General features: G+C 42.2%; 2 long non-coding RNA genes across 3 annotated transcripts in view; both read right to left on the reverse strand.

The window, feature by feature from the left end:
* Positions 1-3,331, reverse strand: part of LOC120404586 — a 62,609-nt gene extending 59,278 nt beyond the window's left edge. For both annotated transcript variants that reach the window (XR_005598047.1, XR_005598048.1), the window contains exon 1: positions 3,064-3,331. This is a non-coding gene — a long non-coding RNA (uncharacterized LOC120404586). The remainder of the gene's footprint in view (positions 1-3,063) is intronic.
* Positions 3,332-5,903: 2,572 nt separating this feature from the next.
* LOC120404585 lies at positions 5,904-14,691 on the reverse strand. The gene is made up of 3 exons (XR_005598046.1): positions 14,597-14,691; positions 10,943-11,125; positions 5,904-5,976 (listed from the first exon to the last, which is right to left on the reverse strand). It is a non-coding gene; the product is annotated as an uncharacterized LOC120404585 (long non-coding RNA).
* Between the last annotated feature and the right edge of the window lie 7,190 nt (positions 14,692-21,881).

Genomic DNA, 21,881 nt, shown 5'->3' on the forward strand with positions numbered 1-21,881 from the left:
GACAAGAGGTGTGAAAGATTTCATGATAGCTATATACTTTGAGTGAAATTCATCCCAGCAAAGAAGGAAGCCAGTTCAGCCCTACTTAAGGCCTATTTCACCCCACATGAGCAGGGTTTAACAGTATGGTGGTGAGTCATGTCAATAGGAGAAGCCGTAAAGCTGAGCAAAGAATAGGGAAAATTTCTATAAATATTTGCTCAAATTTAAAATTAAAATGTGATCAAACCACATTCAAGGTCCATTACTGTTTTCTTTTTTGAACAAATACTTAACAAAATTTAAAATTGAATCCTTAAATATTTGCCACAAAAATGAATTTCTAATTATACATACAATTACAATATCTGACATTCAAAATTCATGCTGTTAAGTCACCCAGTAAGGAAACAGAAACAATATCACATCAGCTGTGAAGTCTGAAAATTGAAAACTTCCAGTGAACTGTTTCAGAGCTTGTTATGTAGGGAAAAAATAACACAAATAATTAAGCAAATAATGTAGACTGACACATGAAATTTTTTTGGCATCAACAATTTTTTTAGAAATTGAAAAGGAGGAAAATTAAATTAATCAATAATTCACTGTTCTCTGAGCAAAATTCTAACTGACACTAGATGTCTTTATAGCACACGCCAGAGGGCTGATCAAAGTGAAATGGTTTGTAACATTTTCAAACTTCAGTGCCTAAAATTAAGGACCTAAATCCTTATTTGACATACAAGCTATGTAAGCAAGTATCTAAATAAAGGTCAGATTTTTAAAGATACATAGACACCTAAAGATGCAGAAAAGTGCCTAGTGGGATTTTCAGAAGCACATGGGTACCTAAAATCAGAGGAGCTGAAAACCTAGGTGCTTTTCAAAATCCCATTAGGTGCCTACACCTTTAAAAATATGGCACCGAATTACTTGATTTTCAGAGGTATTGAGTGCCCATACCTCCCATTGAGTTAAATGGAGGACAGGACCAGGCTTAGCACTGGAAACTTTCAAACTTTGAAAGCACTATATACCTTTCAGTTTACTTTATCATTATGTATTCTTACTATGAATAGAACTTACCTTCAGTAAAAGTTTCATATGTTTAAGGAGTGCAGAACCTTTTGGCTTTAATCAAGGATTTCAGAGTGCTTTACAAACATTAATGAATTCAACTTTACAAAGCACCCAGGACGTAATCTAGATAAGCAGTGTTTACACCAGTTTTGCAGATTGGAAAACTGAGGCAGAGAGAGGTTAAGTGACATATCTCAGGTTACACAGGAAATCTATGGCAGAACCAGGTATAGAATCCACCTCTCTCAGTTCCATGCAGTAACCACAAAACCACCCTTTTCCTCCTTACTAATCCTTCTAATTATTAATAACCCTTCCTATTATACTCTTATTGTTTACTTGCTTAGCATCATTGCTATGCTATGCTTTACAGACATAATAATAATAAAACAAGGTCCTTGACCCAGAATGTTTTCAATTTAAATAGGCAATACAATGACACAAGGTGTGAGGATGAGAATCATAGAGTGACTGAACAAGAGGGGAGAGAAGAGTGTTAGGCTACTATTGTTATTGTATGTGTAATTAGAGTTAAAATGGTGTTCCATTGTAGTCATAGAGAGCTTTGCCATTGACTTGATTGGGACTGGAATTTGGCCTTGAAAGTAACAAATATTCAAATTGTCATGTTACAGGAGCTACCAGCTTAGTATATAATAGTGTAGGATTACTAGCCAAAAGGCTGGATCTTGAGGAGATCTGAACTCTGAAACCCACAATATGCATCTGATGAAAGAATTTTGCCCCACATGTACTGTAAGTAACATCTCAGTACCCTAAGCACATGCCAGGCAATATTCTACAATTTTTAACCTTGCTTTGATTTTTCTGAGAAAGAGATTGAGAGAGAAAGAGAAAGAGAGAGAGAGAAACATCTGAAAGAGAAAAAAATGGATGAGTTTTGTATGTAAAATAAGGTATTAGACTTTTAAATCGGTGTGATGGCTGATGCAAATAATAGTACCTGCATTAAATTATAGGCACAACCTGGCACCTGTAATTTTGGAGACCATGTTTGAAAACCAAGGCCATACAATGTACCCATCATATCTTTCTACAGAAACCCATGCTCCAGCACAGAGCCTTAGGTGCTGCAAGGTAAAAGAATAAAGCTATTTCTATTTGAAAATTAGTCCCTTAGGCCCATCCAGCTCCAATATCTCTAGCATGCACTTAAAAAAAGGAAGGTTCAGAACCGTTCTGTCTTGCAGAAAGGGAAAGTATGTGACTGTGTGTGTGCCTAGAGTTGATTTCCCAGAACTTCTCAGTACTGGAGCTGTTTATTTTCTTTTATTAAACTGTTTGATAAGGTCATTGCACAATCAACCTTTATTTCCTGGGCCTGAAAACTCTTTGTCTCCAGTTGCTGCTCTATTGTGTATGTTTCCAAAATTATGAAATTGCGCTACCAGTAATTCAAATTGCTCAACCAAGGCCACGCATGGTTCATTAAAAGTAAGTCATTGAACAAGCTGTCTCACTTATTTGGTGGAAACTGTGAAGAATCTTGCACTCTGCTCCAGACAATGATGGATTCTAGTCTGAAAACTAAGTTATCTTTTTCTTTAAACTGAGACCTTTATTTTTCCTTGATGCCATCATAAGAAGTGAAGTGCAAGAATCAATCAGAAAAATTCAGAACCAAACTGAAAATCTGGAGAATGCAATTATAGCACAAAAAGCTCTCTGGATCTAGGAAGTTCTCTCTTGCATGTCTATCTGGTTCTATGCTCAGTGTCTGTCTTCAGCCAGCCGGGTATCCTCTAGCAGTTAGCAAGACTCCCCCTGGACCTGCCACCAATTAACTTTCTGACCTTGGGGAAATCATTTACTGTGTCTCAGGCTATGTCTACACTACCGCGTTGAATAACGTAGCGGTAAGTCGACCTACGCTACGCAACTCCAGCTACGTTATTCATGTAGCTGGAGTTGACATACCTTAGGTCGAGTTACCGTGGGTCTACACTGCGGGGGGTCGACAGGAGAAACTCTCCATCAACTTACCTTACTCTTCTCATCGGGGTAGAGTACAGGGGTTGACTGGAGAGTGAACTGTTGTTGATTTGGCGGGTCTTCACTAGACCCGCTAAATCAACTGCTGGTGGATCAATCTCAGAGCATCCATCCCAGCTGTAGTACAGACGGAGCCTTGGCCTGTAAAGATAACCATGATAATCACACTCACTGGGAAGTTGTGCTTACTTAGTCATTTAACATATCATTCTTTAATGTCCTGGGGTGAAAGGCAACAGATAGGTGCAAAGTATGTCTGATAACTAAGACTGTAGGTTTTTCACAGCCGTAATTCCCATGACTAAAGCGTGACTTTTGGTGGGTTTCCATTTTTAAAACCTATGGTTTTTTACCCCTTTTCTTTGTATAAATGTGGTTAGAAAATAATGGAGATCAATAACAGGGCTCTTAAGGCATGTGTAATATGCTTTATCAAAATGAGACATACTATACAGATAGTCTACATATAGATCTGTAACAATATTATCAATATAGATATATTCTATGGTCTAGATATTCAGCTGTAGCCAAGAAGTGCTTGGTATGGTTGAGGAAGTAGGGAGCAAAGATGACTTTTAGCCACCTTGTGACATTCTATACCTTAGGGGAGCACCTTGTAACTCCCTATTCCTTATTTATATATAATTGCAATGTTGCATATAAAGCAGGCCATGTGAAGTATCAGGAGATAGAACAATGACTTTCAGCAGATCATAACCTATCTAAATATGTCTATCATTTGTGCATATGAAGATATGAGATTGTGTTATATGTCACTAAAACATGCTGTACGTTGTAGAATCGGCCAGATATTAGCTCCCCAGAAACAACAGCAAGGAAAGTAACCAATGCCCAGGTGGGTGTCGAACAACCATCAACAGCCATTGTCCAGCAAGGGAGCTACTATGCAATGATTCACTTGCACAAGGCCACACCAGGGGAATTGTTCAACCTTGCCTGGGGACTCAGCAATGCCCACCAGACCTGGACTTGTGTTCTCTTCCCCCCACCATCTTTGCTGCAAGCAACAAGGACACTCAGAAGACTGAAGACTCCAACAGAGGAGACTGGCCCTGGTTTCAAGGGTGGAACCTGTGTACTATGAACTGCAATATCCAGTGGAGTGAGAAAAACTGCTTATTCTAGCTGTTGCCCAGTCTAATAGGGTTGAGAGTTTAGACTGCGTGCTTATATTTTATTTTATTTTGGTAACCAATCTGACTTCTTGCCTATCACTTATAATCACTTAAAATCTATCTTTTGTAATCAATGAACTTGTTTTACTGTTTATCTTTACCAGTGAGTTTGCCTGAAGTGTGTGGTAAATCTGCTCAGGTTTGCAAAGGCTGGTGTATATCCACTTTCCATTGATGAAGTGGTGAACCAATTAATAAATTTGCACTGCTCGTCTTGAGCATTGCAAGATGGTATATTCCTGAGGTACGAGGTTGGGAGCTGGAGAGATTTGGTAGGTGCCTTTCTCTGTGTGATTCATGAGTGGTTTTGGGAGCATTCATGCAATCTAGCTGGATGGGGGCTCCACATGCGATTGTGCCGAGTGATAACAGCACCTGGAGGGGTTTGCTGCTTGTCACTAGCAAAGCATTATGAGAGACAGCCCAGGCTGGAGAGTTAAGGGGGCACAGCGGTCCCACAGTTCCAGGCTGCTGGGATCCCAGGGATCCCGTCACACACCACTGAAGGCTGCTTCAACATGAGCTTACAATGGCCCCAACAACTCATTACAGCAGCTAGGAATTGCTGGCACACAGGGACATGCCAGTCATGTCCTCTGCCCTTGAGCCACAAACCCTGACCTGACAGCCAGGAAGCTGAGGAGCCTCCTATGCAAAGGGCATCCTCCAGTGGGTGGGACTGGTTTGCACTGATACTATGAGGCAAAGCATTCCAACCACATCAGAGAATCAGACCATATCAGTATTTTGGTTGTTGACTAATTTTATATGCTTTTAAACTATTCATGACAACTCTTTAGCACTTTTATAATGCAAAGTAAACAGAGTTTACCAGGTTTCTTTTACAACCTAAAATTATGACACCTAAGTAAAATAGCCATGACTTTCCCCACTTTTGCTATGCCAAACAAACAGCTTCAGTGATAACTGTCAATGAATCAAGGCCCAAGATCCCATATTGAATTGAATACCTCTTGTTATTCATATTTTCATTTATTTTTAGATTAACTTTGCTGTCCTATCTGTGCTATGCATCCAGCACAAAATTCACTATTTGGGTGAGGGTTCAGAATCAGAATGTTCAGTTCATGGCTATTTTGCACTCTGTATTGTATTCACTGCATCAAAACGAGTACATTGTAAGTTGTGAATAAGTTATTGTAGGAATCAAAGGTTATGGCTAAAATTTTCCAGCAAGCACAAGTCTAAGCTGTAAACTGGTCAAGTAAGAGGGCTAATAAACTTCTTCTGTTGGCTGTAAAATGGAGACAAGTAGTTATTGGCTAGGTGCTCCACACAGCTGTAAAATACAAGGCACTTGGAGGGCATTGTGACTTAGACACTAAGGAATTGAATGTGACTGCATAGTACTGAATAACTTGTTTGTCGTTCATGTGAATAAAATGTGGAAGTAGATCGATGCTTTTCTCCATAATATGGGTTCTCTACTAAGCACAGTAAATCTCCGTCTTACTACAATGGTGTGAGATCATTCATGCCATTAGTTTCAATGAGCCTGAATCTATACTGCATGCAGTTTGCTGTTCTCTTTCCTCAATATAACAAAGCCTGAGAGTGCCAGCTGCCTCTTGAGTCTTAAAAAGAGAGAAAGAGAGAGAGACTTTTATTTACCATGATTTTGATTGGTTAATTTCACTCTATTATTTTGTTGCTTCCTCCCATATGAAAAAATGCATTGTCGCTCAAACTAAGACAAGAAAGGCAGTTCAGTTAGCATGCAAAGCATAAATTACCGGCTTGTAATGACACAGACTATGTAGCATAATATTTCCACCACCATCTTTTTTACTCAAAATATCATAGATTGATTTCTTTTGAGGCTGGGGCTATAATCACATTTCCATCTGCTGAGCTCTAGCTGAGCTCTGTGTGCATGTAGCAATTGTGTTTTATGAGTGTAGTATCATAATTATTGTAGTACATGCTTGGCACATGAATGAAAGTCATAGTTCCGCCATCTGTAGATAGGGCTAAGTTATCTTTATAACTATATTATACAGACATTTTCTAAACCATTTTAATGACCTACTGAGCTTAGTGCTATATAATTTAATATAACCATGCTCTTGGCACTCCTATGGAGAAAGCAGTGGCAGCATATCTAACACAGACCCTATATGTTATGGTGATTTCAGATGCTACCAGAAACTGTTGTAAAACAGCATTTTCAGAATCCCAGCTTAATAATGTGAAATATGGAATAAAAACTTTGGGTATTTGTGTAAAAACAAAAACAAAAGAGTGATAGACTTGTTTAGAAAACTGTGTTTTTAGGAGACAGTGCATTCCTCTTCCTTGCTCAGACACTGGTTAACTATGTTACCTTGGGCAAGTCACTTAACCTCACAGTGCTTCAGTTTCCTCTGCTGTGAAATAAGCATAATAGTACATGCCCAATTCAGGAGGGCTGCGAGGACGAAGTAGTTAATGTTTGTAAAGCACTTTGACTATGCTAATTTCTAATGTATTTATATTGTTTTAAATCTCTCACCAAAAATGTTCTAAGGGTTTTGCAGCATTGAGGAATTAACGTGTGGGTCTGGCAGCTAAATTGACTACCCATAATGCTTCTGACCGAGCAACAACAATACATCAGTTCAATAACTAGCAAAACAAAGACAGCATTCCACAAAACTATGGTATATTGGCTTATTAGGAACCTACTTCCAATGGGTGCTATGTAAATGTGCATTCATGACAACATGCAGTTTTAGCACTCTGGCATGCATGCTAGCTTTGAAAATGTGTATTATTTTTCCAATAAATGGTGGTGGCAGCTCCCTCAAAGCTGATATAGACTCTTCAGGATGAAAAATCAGCTGTTTAAAAAAGTGCCTAGATATATATTTACCTAGTATAGCATCTCTTGAATAAATAATTCATGTTTTTTTTAAATGAGTACACGTTCCAAAATATGTATTTACCTGTTAGACCATAACAGCCACGAAGGAGCCTTTCTAGTCTACTGGGTAATATCTGATGCATTTTTTAAAAATTAGTATGCATGCCACAAAACATACTAAATTACATAAATAGTACACCTTTAAAAATGCCAAAGTATCTATTCAGACAATCCAACACAGAGAACTCATTGGGCTACAATGCATCCACACACAAAATAGCTTTGGTTTTGTGAAATTACAGCGGGGCAAATAAATATTTAATTTGTACACTCAGCTCCACTGTAAAATGTACTGGCACTTTGCAAATAGAGAGCTGAATACCACAGTGCTGACAGGGATTGAACTACCAAAAATATTACACGGTATTTTGTAATAACCTCATGGTAACCACTCACTGGATCCATTGGAAAGAATGGTACTGAAAAGTGATTATACAGTAATTTGCAATCATGCTGTCCTATTATTATATGGGATACTGCATGAAAATAACCCACATTATCCTCATTGTGTCACATGAGCTAATACATTTGACAGCCTTAGACAGGATGTTGAGAATGTAAGGCATATCAGGTGAATTCACCTCACCACAGACTAAATTCAAAAGGCTTTTCACGTCTTTTAAAGTCATTTGGCATTGGAGAAATTTCACATTTGTCGAGTAACATGGGAACTGTAGGAACAGAAGAGGTCCAGGTAATCTACTTGAGTCTTTCTCCCTATAACGACGAGATTAAGGACAGGGAACAATGGGTATATTTCATATAGGAAGCATTCCTAATTATGAATATCTTAAAAGGGTGTGACACGTTCCTTTAATAAAATCGTTGATTCATCTCTCTATTGTGCCTCACGTACTGCTTTGCAGCGGTGACATAAACAAACTGGTCTGCTGAAAGTAATTACTTACTGAGTATATCTATGATGCTAAGGAATTGGCGGGAAACCCTATCGGGATACTAGTCTATCCACTGTTCTGCCAGTTCTTTGTCTCTCTTTATCAGGAATAACTAAGCTCAGAACTCATATATTCCCATGACTTTCAGGTAACCACAGCATAAACATCAATTGAGGGCTCATGCAATTAACTCATCAGATCGCCAATTGCACTTTGGAGTGCAAATTATCAGAACCCAAAGCCAATTTATTATCATGAGTGCAATTCATGCCTACACAAGGGACCAGCACAAGGTCGATGCTTCCCTTAAGTCCCACGTAAGCCCTATTTTGAGTGCAAAATTTGTATTTGTGTGGTGCTTAGGCCTTGTTCGGGTACTCTGAATTTTACCCTATGACTATAGTTATTACAAAGACCCAAACATCTTTGGTGACTTAATCCTCTGGATGCAATGTACCACCAACAATCCAGGAAAATGGTTTCTACATCCCAGTTGTAAAAGAAGTTTATTTAATCTAAAGAGAAATCATTGTACATATAACAAATAAGCAGTCAGAGTGGGATTGAGTGGACTTTATGTGTTAAGGGAATGGGGTGTTGTCATGCAAAATTGTCTTCATCAGGGCCAAGGGCTTTAAAAGGTTAGTGTGGAAGCTACTATGCCAGCATTATGCCACCTTGGGATTCCTTTAGACAGTTGGAACCTCATGTAGCAAATTAAGATGACTTTCAGGTGGTTTTGCACTAGTTGATCAGCATAGAGAGGCCACAGGAGAGCCTGGATCTGGCACATTGCCTTGTATCTACATAAAACATACAAATCTATACTGGGGGAAAAAGAAGGATGCGTATAGGATGCTCATCTTTGATAGAATTCTGCAAAGGGCTAAGTTCTCGGACGGTTGAAAGTAATAGAGTTGTATAGATGTCACTTATCTGAGGACCTATATGTTGGACCCTATATATTAGGAATATCTGTATTAGCACAGGGTATGGATGAAACTGGCTAAATTAGCAGATTCCTTGTGAGTGAATTGAAATTTATACAAAACAAGTAAAGCAGTTAATTAGAATTTCCTTTAAAAGAAACTAATCAGTTGATCGTGGGTGGGTTATCAGCAAACTCATACAATCTATATTTTTTATCTCCAAAAATGTATTATGTAGTATCCTCTGGTAAATTCCCACCTGGAAGATTTTACTTCTTAGTTGTACTCCTTCTTTGTACCTAGGGCTCTATCAAATTTACGGCCATGAAAAACGTGTCACGGACCGTGAAATCTAGTGTTTTGTGTGCTTTTGTCCTATACTATACAGATTTCACAGGGGAGACCAGCATTTCTGAAATTGGGGGTCCTACCCAAAGAGGAGTTGCAGGGGTGGGTCACAAGGTTATTTTAAGCAGGGTCACGGTATTGCCACCCTTACTTCTGCACTGCCTTCAGAGCTGGGTGGCTGGAGAGCCGCGGCTATTGGCCGAGCGACCAGCTCTGAAGGTAGCGCCCCACCAGGAGCAGTACAGAAGTAAGGGTGGCAATTCCATACCATGTCATCCTTACTTCTCCGCTGCTGCCTTCAGAGCTGGGCAGTCGGAGAATGGCAGCTGCTGACTGAGGGCCCAGCTCTGCAGGAGCAGCACAGATGGGTGACAATACCATACCATGCCATCCTTACTTCTGCACTGCTGCCGGTGGTGGCTCTGTCTTCAGAGCTGGGCTTCCGGCCAGCAGCCACTGCTCTCCAGCTGCCCATCTCTGAAGGCAGAACCACCGCCAGTAGCAGCACAGAAGTAAGGGCAGCAGTACCGCAACCCACCCTACAATAACCTTGTGACCACCCCACAGCTCCTTTTTGGGTCAGGACCCCTACAATTTCAACACTGTAAATTTTAGATTTAAATAGCTGAAATCATTAAATTTATGATTTTTTAAATCCTATGACCATGAAATTGACCAAAATGGACTATGACTTTGGTAGGGCCCTACTTATAGTAGTTTGGTGTGAGTTTTGTTTCTTTGATTGTCTGTTTTTATTTTTTGTCCCCTAGCTCTTTCAGGTAAGAACTATGCCTTTTGGGGGGGTTAGAAAGTACTTAGTACAACATCATAAATAAATAACTGAAATAGTTCTAAATTACTATTTCTTGGACTGAAAATGAGAGTGCTGAAAGCATAAATGATCATCAGTCTTCTCTACAATTGTGAATTTAGGGCCACATTTTCAGAACTACGTGTATAAAAATGCATGTAACTAATTTATCCTTGCAGTTACCATGATTACACATGAAACTGCAGTAACTACATGTGTGAGTGCCAAATTACTGGGCATCTGTGTGTTCAATTACCATATCTCTGTGTACAGATTATTTAATGATATTTTTCCACTTGCCATTCTAAAGAAAAAGAAATCTGTTATTCATTCCTGTTCTGTTTTGTCTCATATATGCTGGATGTTTCTTTGGAAATCCCTGGAGAGCTACCTAAGTTAGTTGTGCCTTGTATGTGTTTTCATCAGTCTAAGCATTTACAAGACTTTTTAATTAATTCAGGATTTGCAATTCCATAGACAAAAAATGCATGGAAATATTACACCAAAACAAAAGAAAAACATGAACAGATACAGAACCATGGCAAAATATTTGCTTATGCATATCTAATTCCTTGGGCTGTCCAAAGAACAGCATGAATAAACTTCAGCTACTGTAACACAGAGTAGACAAATGAATTTGAATGTAAGGCTTCTTTATGACTGGAAACTATTACCCCTTCGGTTTCCTTTAAACTGGTCCCTGAAGACAGGTAAGAAGCAGTTTCCATCTGTATGAGCTCCACTGGACAAAGGCTAGCTGTACTGACCATTTAATGCTGCCTGCCATTTATGACAGAGTACTTCCTCCTGGATACTGGGGAGAAGGGATGTTTGCCAGTTTGCCACTGGCCCGTATCGGCCTTACAGGATTGCCATTGATTTTCTTTGACACCACCACCACTTCAACAGGCATTTGCAAGCAGACATATTATCAAGGTTTTCACGCTGCTCTGGAAAGAAAACAAACAGGGCCATGAGGGCCATCATAAGGAGCGTGTGCATGTATTCATGCCCTCTGCTATTGCACCAGTACAAAACAAATGGTGGCTGGGCTAGTGACTGCAGGGAAGTGACAGATCTTATTAGCTTTACTAATCTTGGGAAGTTCTATGATGTTAGCAGCAGATAGGTTTTAGTTTGTGATTGTGAACAAAGGCTTTGTTTTCAGCAGGGCCGCCCAGAGGATTCAGGGGGTCTGGGGTCTTCGGGAATTGCCGCCAAAGACTCAGCACTTCGGCGGCGGGTCCCAGGGTGGAAGGACCCCCCCCACCGCGGGTCTTTGGGGCACTTCGGCAGCGGGTCCCGGAGCGGAAGGACCCCCCGCCGCCGAATTGCCGCCGAAGACCCGGAGCGGAAGAAGCTCCAGGGGCCCGGGCCCAGCAAGAGTTTTCCGGGGCCCCTGGAGCGAGTGAAGGACTCCGCTCCAGGGCCCCCAAAAAACTCTTGTGGGGGCTCCTGTGGGTCCCAGGTCCTGGGGCAAATTGCCCCACTTGCCCCCCCCCCCCCGGGCGGCCCTGGTTTTCAGAGCTTCTGTGATGAAGATCTAATTTGAGTGAAGCTTAGCAATTTCAGTTCACTGGGTTTTGGGGGTAAATTCTGGATTTGGTTTCAAATCTGCATAGGTTTTTCTACTCTCCTTCCTCCCTACCAACAACATTTCAAATTTGAATGAACCCCCAAATTCAAAGTGAAAGTCCTCCCCAAAAAACAGCATACACCTAATTTTGCAGTAAAATCACAACGGGGTTCAAACCACAAAAAGTTTGCATCCGGACCCAAACATTCAAGGCTGCACGAATCTGTGATTTGATTTTGGTTCCGACGCTTCTCTAATTTCAAAGCAAAACCATGAACTGGCCCAGGTTACTTCAGAACTTGGCCCAAGTATGCTCAGCACTACACTCAAGTCCCTTTGAGACTGCCGACGTTCATAAGAGTACTAGTGCAATCTTCCGGGACCTTACAACAGAAGACTGTAATACTGGTTGTATTAGGAGGCAACACTCTGAAACGGAATATAATTGTGTATTTAGTATGCAAGAGAATTGCTCTCTCATATTCTATATTTATGTAAGCAGGGGAATGGTCCTGCTATTGTGGGGAACTTTCCTGGCTTCTGCACTACTCCAGTGAAATGGGCTAACACAGAGGTGGGAAAACTATGGCCCGTGGAACCCCCCTGCCTGGCCCCGAGCTCCTGGCTCAGGAGGCTAGCCTCCAGCCCCTCTCCCGTGGTTCCCCCTCCCCCGCCGCTGGCACAATGCTCTGGGTGGTGGAGCTGTGAGCTCCTGGGGCAGCGCGGCGACAGAACCAGGGCCTGACCCTGTGCTCTGTGCTGTGCAGTGGCGTGGCTGGCTCCAGCCAGGTGGCACAGCTATAGCACCGCCAGCCACCAGTGCTCCAGGCAGCACAGTAAGCTGTCAGGGATCAAGTGGGGTTGGATAGAGGGCAGGGGAGTTCGGGGTTGTGGTCAGGGTGCTGGGGTGTGGATAGGGGTTGGGGCGGTCAGAGGATGGGGAACAGGGGGGTTGAATGGGGCAGGGGTTCGGGGGCAATCAGGGGCAGGGGATTGGATGGGCTGGCGGGGGCAGTCGGGACAGGGGTTCCAGGGGCTTTCAGGGGACAGGGACTGGGGGGGTGTATGGGGAAGGGGTCCCGGGGGGGCAGTCAGGAATGAGGGGGGGTTGGATAGGGGCTGGGGGAGGCAGTCAGGGGCAGGGGTTCTGGGGACAGTCAGGGGACAGGGAACAGGGGAGATTGGATGCGGCAGGAGCCCTGGGGGGGGCTGTCAGGGGGCGAGAAGCAGGAGGGGTTGGATAGGGGGTGGGGTGGGCCACACTTGGCTGTTTGGGGAGGCCCTCTATACAATTTTGGAAACCCGATGCAGCCCTCAGGCCAAAAAGTTTGCCTGCCCCTGGGCTGGCGGAAGGATCTGAGTCCTCGCTCCCACTTCCTTTACCCAGAGGCCTCCCTGCCCTTGAGGATTCCCCTTCCAGTCTCCTGTCTGGCAAAGTCCTCCTAACCCCGACAAGGCTGGGCCCAGGATTCCTGGGGGGGGGGCTCAACCCCCAACCCTGCTTTGGTCAACTAGGACAGGGGCTAGGGTGTCCCCACTCCAGGGTGCTCTCTCCTCACTGGACACTTCCCTGACCCACTGATCATTTCATACAATTTAAAGCAAATACAAGTTATTTAATCAACAATTAATTTAAAAAGAATAAGGAAAAATGGGAAAGGTTAAAGGAAAACACATCACCCTGCTTTGTGGCAGGGAACATTACAAACAGTGTCTCTGGAATGTCACAGTCTGTTCCTTGTAGATCCCAGGTCTCCTTCTCAGGCCCTGGTTGTGTTTCAGGGATGCTGTGGGTTGGACACTTGCTCTGTTGATGGACACACACCTCCAGGCTTTGGGTGGTGGGACCCTTCTTCCCAGTGTCACCTCCCGTCAAGTTAAGATCCCCCTCCCACTCTGGCCTACAAGGACCCTTGGCTGGGGGTATCTTTCTGTGCTGGGCCCTTTGCCCAGGGTCCCCCCTTGGCTGGCCCCAGTTGCTCACCGCACCCAGCTTCAGACTGCTCCAGCCCCAGCTCCACTGTTCTAGCTCCGGCTCCACTCTGCCTCAGACTGATGCTGCTTCTCTGGCCCCTCTGGCTCTATGGCTACAACCCTGCTCCCAGCACAGGATCTGTTCTCCCTGAGCTGTGTCTCTGGCTCTGTGGCTGCAGCCCTGCTCCCAGCACAGGATCTGCTCTGTGGGCTGCTTCCGTGACTCTGCTCCCAGCTCTGACCTTCTTCCTGGGCTGCTTTTCAGGCACCTCTAGCTGGCACAGCTCTGTTCCCCAGCTCAGCTTTGGGCCCCTGCTCTCTCCTTAGCTCAGCCCCACTCTGTCTGACCCAGGCAATTCCAGCTCACACGGAGGGACAGGACCCCCCCAAATCTGACTCCCTGATTAGCCTGCCCGCTCTGTCAATCAGGCTGACCTGGAGCATTGGCATCTCCCCGTTCGTTTAGTACTGGGAGCTAGGCAACCAAAACACCCCCACTGAATGTTAGTAAGGGGACAACAGTCCCCTTACATTTACATCATTCCTTTATCATTCCTTAAATTGAATTACATTTGAAAATGAAAATTCTCCTTCAATCTCTCAACAAAAAAGAACGTATGTCAATGGAAAAAGCAACTGCTAGTAAGGGAGAGATGATTTTGTGGCTAGCACCCAGAACTATGAGTCAGACAATCAGTTCTTTTCTCAGTTTGCACCACAGCTTTCTGTGTAACCTTCAGCAAGTCCTGTAACTTTCCTTCTACAAAAGGTGTTATGAGAATTAATGAATGTTTGAAAAGTCCTTGAGCCTCAATTGGAAGCTGGTATACAATGGTTGCCATTCAAAACAATGGTTACTGCGTAGTGGTACCTGAAATAATGCAGTATTTCCCTCCATTTGGAAGACGAAAGAACTTGGATGTCTCAGATTCAGTCACTGGTAAATGTTCCCTTTTGTTGGTGATCCTTGTATAAATTCAAATTGTTATCCACATTAGTAAGTCCTGGCCAGGTAAAAGCTTACTGGTTAGTCAGCTACAACTGGATGGATTCTAAATAAAACCAAGGCTAATGTGGGGTCCTAAGTTAAAGTTTGGGGACAATAAATAATTCACTTTCAGACATACATGCAGTGTTTATTCAAAAAAAAGGTATGGCCTTTCTTTCTAGGCTAGTCACAAACTCACTGCCTGAAACAGTCTCTTTACACATATAAGGTGAACATTATTCTATAAAGATCCCTTCCCAGTGGAATGACAGGAGATTTAATAGTAGATACGTTTATGCAATGCAGACCACTATTGGTAAGATTGATTGGTAACTGAACTCTGTCACATGACTATTGAGGTTAAAAGCTAACTACTGGGCACTTGGAACTCCAGGTTCTCAGCACTTACCTAGTAGCTAATCTCCTTTGCATGTCCTCTTATCATACCAAAATATAATGGGGTGTGGGGGAGGGGACCAACATAGTCCTATGTACTTTCCCCTCACCCCCCTTCCCATCTCCCATTAATAGCCCCCATTGTTTGTCTTAATCTGCTGTAATATGTGAACTCATTTGAAAGACAGGTATGGAAGAAAGCAGTAATTTACTTGTAACTCAACCAGCTGCCTGAAGCAAAATCACATAACTACATTTCAGAGAACAATCTGGTTTTATAGAAGTGTGTATGAGTGTATATGCAGCATTGTGGTAGCAGTGTTGGTCCCAGGATATTAGAGAGACAAGATGGGGGAGGAAATATCTTTTATTGGATCAACTTCTGTTGATGAGAGAGACAAGCTTTTGAGCTACACAGAGCTCTTCTTTGGGTCTGGGAAAGGTACTAAGAGTGTCACAACTAAATACAAGATTGAACAGGTAGTTTAGCACAAGTAGTCAAAACATATTCTAAGGGACCATTCCAGGTGAAGAGGACCGTTAACACCCCTGTAGTAATAGGACAAAAAGAGGGGCGATATTAGTGGGTTACAGATTGTTGTAATAAGCCATAAATCTAGTGTCTTATTAAGACCATGATTTTTAGTGTCAAGCAAAGTTATGAGGATGTTTTGAGATGTAAGGGTCAGCTTGTGAGTCGGTGTGGAGATAAGAATAGGAAATGGAGATGAAGGAGGTTATTTAGGTATGTGGCTTGGAGTAAAAAAATAAGGACAGAACTCTGGCAGCCTGAATAACCAGAGTGTTAATAACATAATTGTATCACATCAGCGATAAAACAGGCTTGCTTGTGCTTGTTCTAATGGTGTCTGATGTTTGTAATTAGTTGTTAATAAATGCTTTATAACAGAGTTACTAAAGGAATTCCATGATGGATTGGGATGCTTTATGATCCTGTAACATAAGTTTACACAGTGTGTGTTATGCGCCCTTCTACTAACTAGTCCAAATGGAGGATAGCAGCCTACTATAGCTACCATCTAATGAAGATGGTCCTTTAGTTCAAGTGGTAGTGATCTATGTTATGAGTTTGAATATCCTGGATTCCTACCCCACCAATGATCCTTACAAGGACTCATTACAATTTCATAGACCATTTACAATTATTGTAAAATATATGGATACATCCAAACCACTAATTTCTATTGTATGCTGTGAAATCTATGCTGCATCATTTCTTTAATAGAAAGGAGATATCAAGGTTTCTTTAAAAAGTTTGTATGTATTACTAATTTCCTACTATCAGAGTTCTTGGGCTTCCTTAATCCCTGTAACCTTCAATCACTACTTCAAAGCCATAGAAAGTCCCATTCTCAAGGTTAAAAAAAAGTTAAGAACGAAGAAGGGTTTTTACAGTTATGATGTCACAAGTATTCAGTTTCATTTATAAATGAACTTTTTGTTGGGTAAACAGGTCTTTCAATCTCTTCTACTTTGCTGGAGGTAAAACATACTGGTCTAAACTTTGTATTAAACTATATCTTGATGCATCAAATCTCTCAGTTTTAATCACAGCAGAAAGCTTAATGCATGCTCTGGATTATTTATATTCCAGTTCAGCGGTTTCACATAATTTCTTGAGCTCTTAAAGGGCGTGATCCTGAAGTTGCTTCACTCATGGGACTGCTGTTGTCGTCAATACTCAAAGCAGTGGTACAATGGGAGATAGGGAACCAGACTACATACACCACAGGTCTGATCTAGTTTAGCAATGCCTATGTTCAGCAACAAAGCATGTACCATAGCCTGAGAAGTCCATGAGCATGAGACTTTTTTCCCTTTCCCATCCTTGCCTAGTAAATTCCTGGTGAGGGTGATAGCATTAGTTTACTAGGGAACAGGAAGAAATAGTGTCATTGCTCCAGCTCCCAACTCCTGTAATACAAAGTGGGTCTAAGTGATTTGGGTGAGGGAGTGGGTTTGTAGTCTTGCTTGAAAGAAAGAAATAAAGTATTTTTAAAAATTACAACAGGAGTGGGTAAAGAGAGAGTGAGGCTACTGTTCAGCCCTGGACCTTCAACAGATTGATCTGGCTTTCTCTATTATGGGTCACTTCTCCATTAGCCTTAGTCTCAGGCACTGCCTCAGAAACAGCTTGGTCAGTGCTTCAGAAGCAAATCCTGAAACAGGGCTACTGATAACTTTAAAGGCCATAGAACTGGTCTGATTCCCCTGCCAAATGGGCCCACAGCCATGGAGAAGCTGTACAAGGAAGAATCTGCATCTCCTTGTGCAATGGATCAGTGCCCTGTAGAGGCTCCCTACATACAACCCTGCAATAAAGACTTGGGGCTGACTGGAGGGTCTTGGGCATTGCTAGAGGGTACAGTTCCCTAGAAAACTGGAGCATATCTGTGCAGATGATAATATAGGCCTGTGGAGCATCTCTACTCATACCCTGTGGTCTGTGGGGGAAGGGAGAATGGGAGGACTCCATCCTCCCTGAGTCTCTGTCCAGGACCCTGCTGTAGGGAGCACCTCTTCACATAGATTATTAACTAGGCTTTGCAAGGAGCCAGAGTTTGGTCCTGGCTTATGGAGACCTGCTGGCCGTGATATTAGAGATTGCAGGATAGCGATGCATTTAAATAGACCAGTTTTTACACTGAGCTTCCCTTCCTCCAGGCTAAGTGGAAAGATTTATCTGAGTTCCCACCACACCTCTGCCTGGGAATGGTTTTCTCTCCCCACAAGTCATTTGATATGGGGCCCCTGACTTATATATACAAACACCACACCTTTATTATATTTTGCTGCTGCTTATTTTCTCCCATGCTGGCAGCCCACTCCATCCCAGTGATAAAGGCAAGGGACGAGAGTGTGTTTGTATTGCTCTGCATGTAGCCCAGGATCAGTGGTGAAGAGAAGGTACCCAGGAGGGTCAATACCAGAGGTGTGCAAAACTCCATTGATGCTGGTTCAAAGGAATCATACAACACTTTTTTTTCTGATTTCATTTCGTATGGGGGTCCAACACCTGTATCATCAATTAAAATGCACGTCTTAAAATAGACAGACCCCATTGGTTACCCTTAGAACACATTAAATGAATCAAACCTTTCATAAACCCCACCACCACACTCCCCAACTGAGTTTCCCTCCCTGACTCACCCTTTCCCCCTCTGCTTATGGGCTAAGGAGAAAAGATAAGCTTTTCAGGGTGCCCTGAAAGTTAACAAATCACACTATGATATTCAAAACTGGAGAGACTATTTCCAAAGATATAGCGCTTTAACAGAAAACAGCCTGCCAGCAGTTCCTCCTCATTGATCATAATGCAGATCCAGCTCAAATGCAGTAACTGCAACTATAGCAGTCAGTCAAAGGGAAAGAGGCGGTTTCTTAGACCGATAGTTTAGTTCCTAGGCCATTTGGGGCTTTACAGGTCAAAAACCAGCTTCTTAAAATCAACCTGACAACCAGACAGACAGACAATGCAGATCGTAGAGCACAAGTTTAATATGCCTACAGACAGAAACACTGATAACAGGGGCAACCAAGTCCTGCACCAGCTGCAGTGTTTTGGACGAAGATATAGCCCCATGTAGAGCTCATTGCACTAGCCTAATCTTGAGGAGATAAAGAAACAGATGGCAGTCTGAAAGTCTGCCCTGTGTAGATGACAATTGGTCAACCTGGCTGTAGCTGTTATCTGATTTCCCAGCAGCAACTGGGAGTCTAACCTCAGATTACAAACCCAATCAGCAGATGGCAGAGGCACACCCACAGTCAAAGCAGCAGAAATTACCATCACCATCTCATCTAGGAGCTTTCCCCAACCAACCAACATCACTTGTGCCTTATCTGGATTGAGTCTCAGCCACCAAATCTCCCTGAGACATTGAGTAATGTCATCAACCATTCCCACTGGGTCAATGGAGATAGAGATATAAAGCAGCATGTCATCTGCCTACTGGAGACACTGCAACCCATGCCTACCCACAAACTTTCCCCATGGCCTCATATACATATTAAATAAGTGGGGTTACAATATAGACCTCAGAGGAACCCCACATGAGAGCACCATCAGAGTGAGAGAGCCACTGCCTAACACGTCCCTCTGAGAGAGCTCAACAAGCTGGGAATAGAGCCACAGAAAAAATAGCCTTGTCCAGCCTTACTATGGTTAGCAAAGAGGTCAAGGGCTGTTTCAAAGACTGTGTGTTTCATCACAACCTTTTCAATAATAATTTAAAAATGTAAGATTTGCTGCAGGGCAAGATAATCAGCATCAATTGATAATTGTAGAGGTTGTAAAAAAGCTTCTTTCAGGGGAGCAGGCAGCCTGCACTCCCTCATGGAAGCACTGACCTCTACCAACAAAGGATCAAATATTTTCCTGCAGGCCTTCACTGGGCAAAGTGGACATGGGTCTCAGCACAAGTTGATGGCCAAAGCATTTTTACACCACCAGTATTTCAGAGAAACACACTGGCCAGAGCTCAAGCAGAGAAGACACAACATTTGTTCTCTCAGGAACAAGCTCTGCTCCCATGGAGTCAGACATTTCAAGCCAAAGAAAGTGATTTATTACACTTATAAAATAAGAAAATTCCTCATAATTGAGGGTATTTGAATCAACAGCCCAGTGGAAGTAACTCGAGCAGTCCATCTAGGGGACCAGCTAGCAAGTGTGAAAAATCAGGACACACTGTGGGAGGTAATAGGAGCCTATATATGAAAAAGACCCAAATATCAGGATTGTCCCTATAAAATCGGGACATCTGGTCACCCTAAGTCCATCACCTAAGACAAATTCATTCATCATTCAACTGTTGTGGTGCAATAATGCCGGGACAAAGAATCAAATCTGTGACAGCAATGCAGTACACTACCATTCAGAAACCTACTCTATTTCTGTCACTAGCAATGAAAGTTTTTGTAAAACCGACAACTGGGTCTAGTTTTGGAACTGTTAACATGAGAACTGTTATGGTTGAGTGTTTTTTCCTCATTTATTTTGATGTTATTTTGTTAGGCGAGGTGTGAGCCATAGCCCCCTGTTGGGCGTTTTTTAAAGACAGGAGGTGTATCTGCCAAATTGGTTTTTGTTTCCTCTGTGCTATAGTTTATATTTGCCCTGGCATTGCCACTGATGGTCAAGTTCCTGCTCAGCTCCTCCTCCAGAGCAATTAATCAGCTGGCTGCTTTCCTAGCTCTCCTATCCTTCATTTCCAACCAAGTGATCATCGCCCTGAGTATGGTAGTATCAACATTTACAAATGAAAACAAGGAGCTATTTCCTTAAACCTTTGAAAGCTGTAGACATATATACTTACAGCTGAGCATTCTTTTGGCTGGTCATTTGATTGTACAGACAGACAGTAACATCAATGCATTATATTTTCTAGTGCATTAACAACAGAAGGTGTGATCAGAACTGTTACTAGGAACTAACTTAATACTATAATAATAGCATGAAAGTAGAAAAACTAGAAGTGTACACCTGAACCAAACTGAAGGATGACACGCCAATAAACCCAGAAGGGATGGGTTTTTTTCTTTTTTTATATAATATGGAAGTTACATATATTTTACGTATGCTTATAAAATATACTAACTTTGTAGACACTACTATTTATTTAAAGACTTGTTCCAATATGGATTATTGACTTGACAGGCTTCTGTGCTCAGTTGTCAATTGTTGATGCAACAGGTGCTTCTTCAAAAAATATTCATGAAGAAATTGCTCCGGCAAAACCTGGAATTTGCATTTGAAGTGGAATGTGCACATCAGTTATTTGGTCACCCACATACCATTTTGTGTGCACAACTGCATCGTTCTCACAGCCACAACTGGTATGTGCATCCATTGCCACCTTCACTGAAAATTGTGTCTTTAGTTTTAAAGTCCACTTTGAGCAGATTCCCTCTATCGTCATTCAAAGATGTTTTAAAGCACTTGAAACCATAGGACAAATACTCGGCCCTTGTTTCTGCCCTGAAGGGGTAGTGAAGGATTCCTCCCACACAAAGGAATCTCTATGTGCTGCAAGGCCACGTTCTATCCCCCTGCTCATTTCACGTAACAGGCCTGTTGTGGGTGGGGCTGAGTATATGACAAAGCACCAGATCTTCAGCCACAACACATGTGCTCACTAAAGTCAATGTAACTTAGAACAAATATGAAGTTACTCTAAATTATGCCAAGGGCCATTTAGGGCCTTTCCCATCCCCACCTTCTTCTCATCTGCATCAGGAATAAACGCAGTGCCGCTGCATATTAAGCCCGAAAGGCCTCAATGGAACTGAGACCTTACTGTGCAAATAGATAGTAGTAGATATTTCAGGAAAATGACTCTTGAAACATTGTAGTTTAATGATCACTGCGGACAAGATGTGTGAAGACTATACTAATGACCTTCCAAAATAACTATTTTTAATACATTTTATGAACACAAACAAATTCAGTCTTCTAATGAATTTTCAACCTTTAAGACACCCAGCCTTTGAAATGTACATGCTCCTCAAAAACTGAAAGGGACAACATCATAGATTTGACTCTTAATCTATTAAAGTACAGTAATTTGTGACAATTTATGTCTGTAGTTAAGTAGTACGTTTTTCGCCATGAATAATAACGGTGAATTTTAAAAATGTATTAAGGTAGCTCATGGCTCCTTCTATCCTTTTTATTACCATGTCAGAGTTTTTAGGGAAAGAAAGCACATCATTATAGCAAATAAAGAAGCTTAACAATTGTATAGGTCAT

The sequence above is a fragment of the Mauremys reevesii genome, linkage group 4, assembly GCF_016161935.1.
Source record: "Mauremys reevesii isolate NIE-2019 linkage group 4, ASM1616193v1, whole genome shotgun sequence".
Classification (NCBI taxonomy): Eukaryota; Metazoa; Chordata; order Testudines; family Geoemydidae; genus Mauremys; species Mauremys reevesii.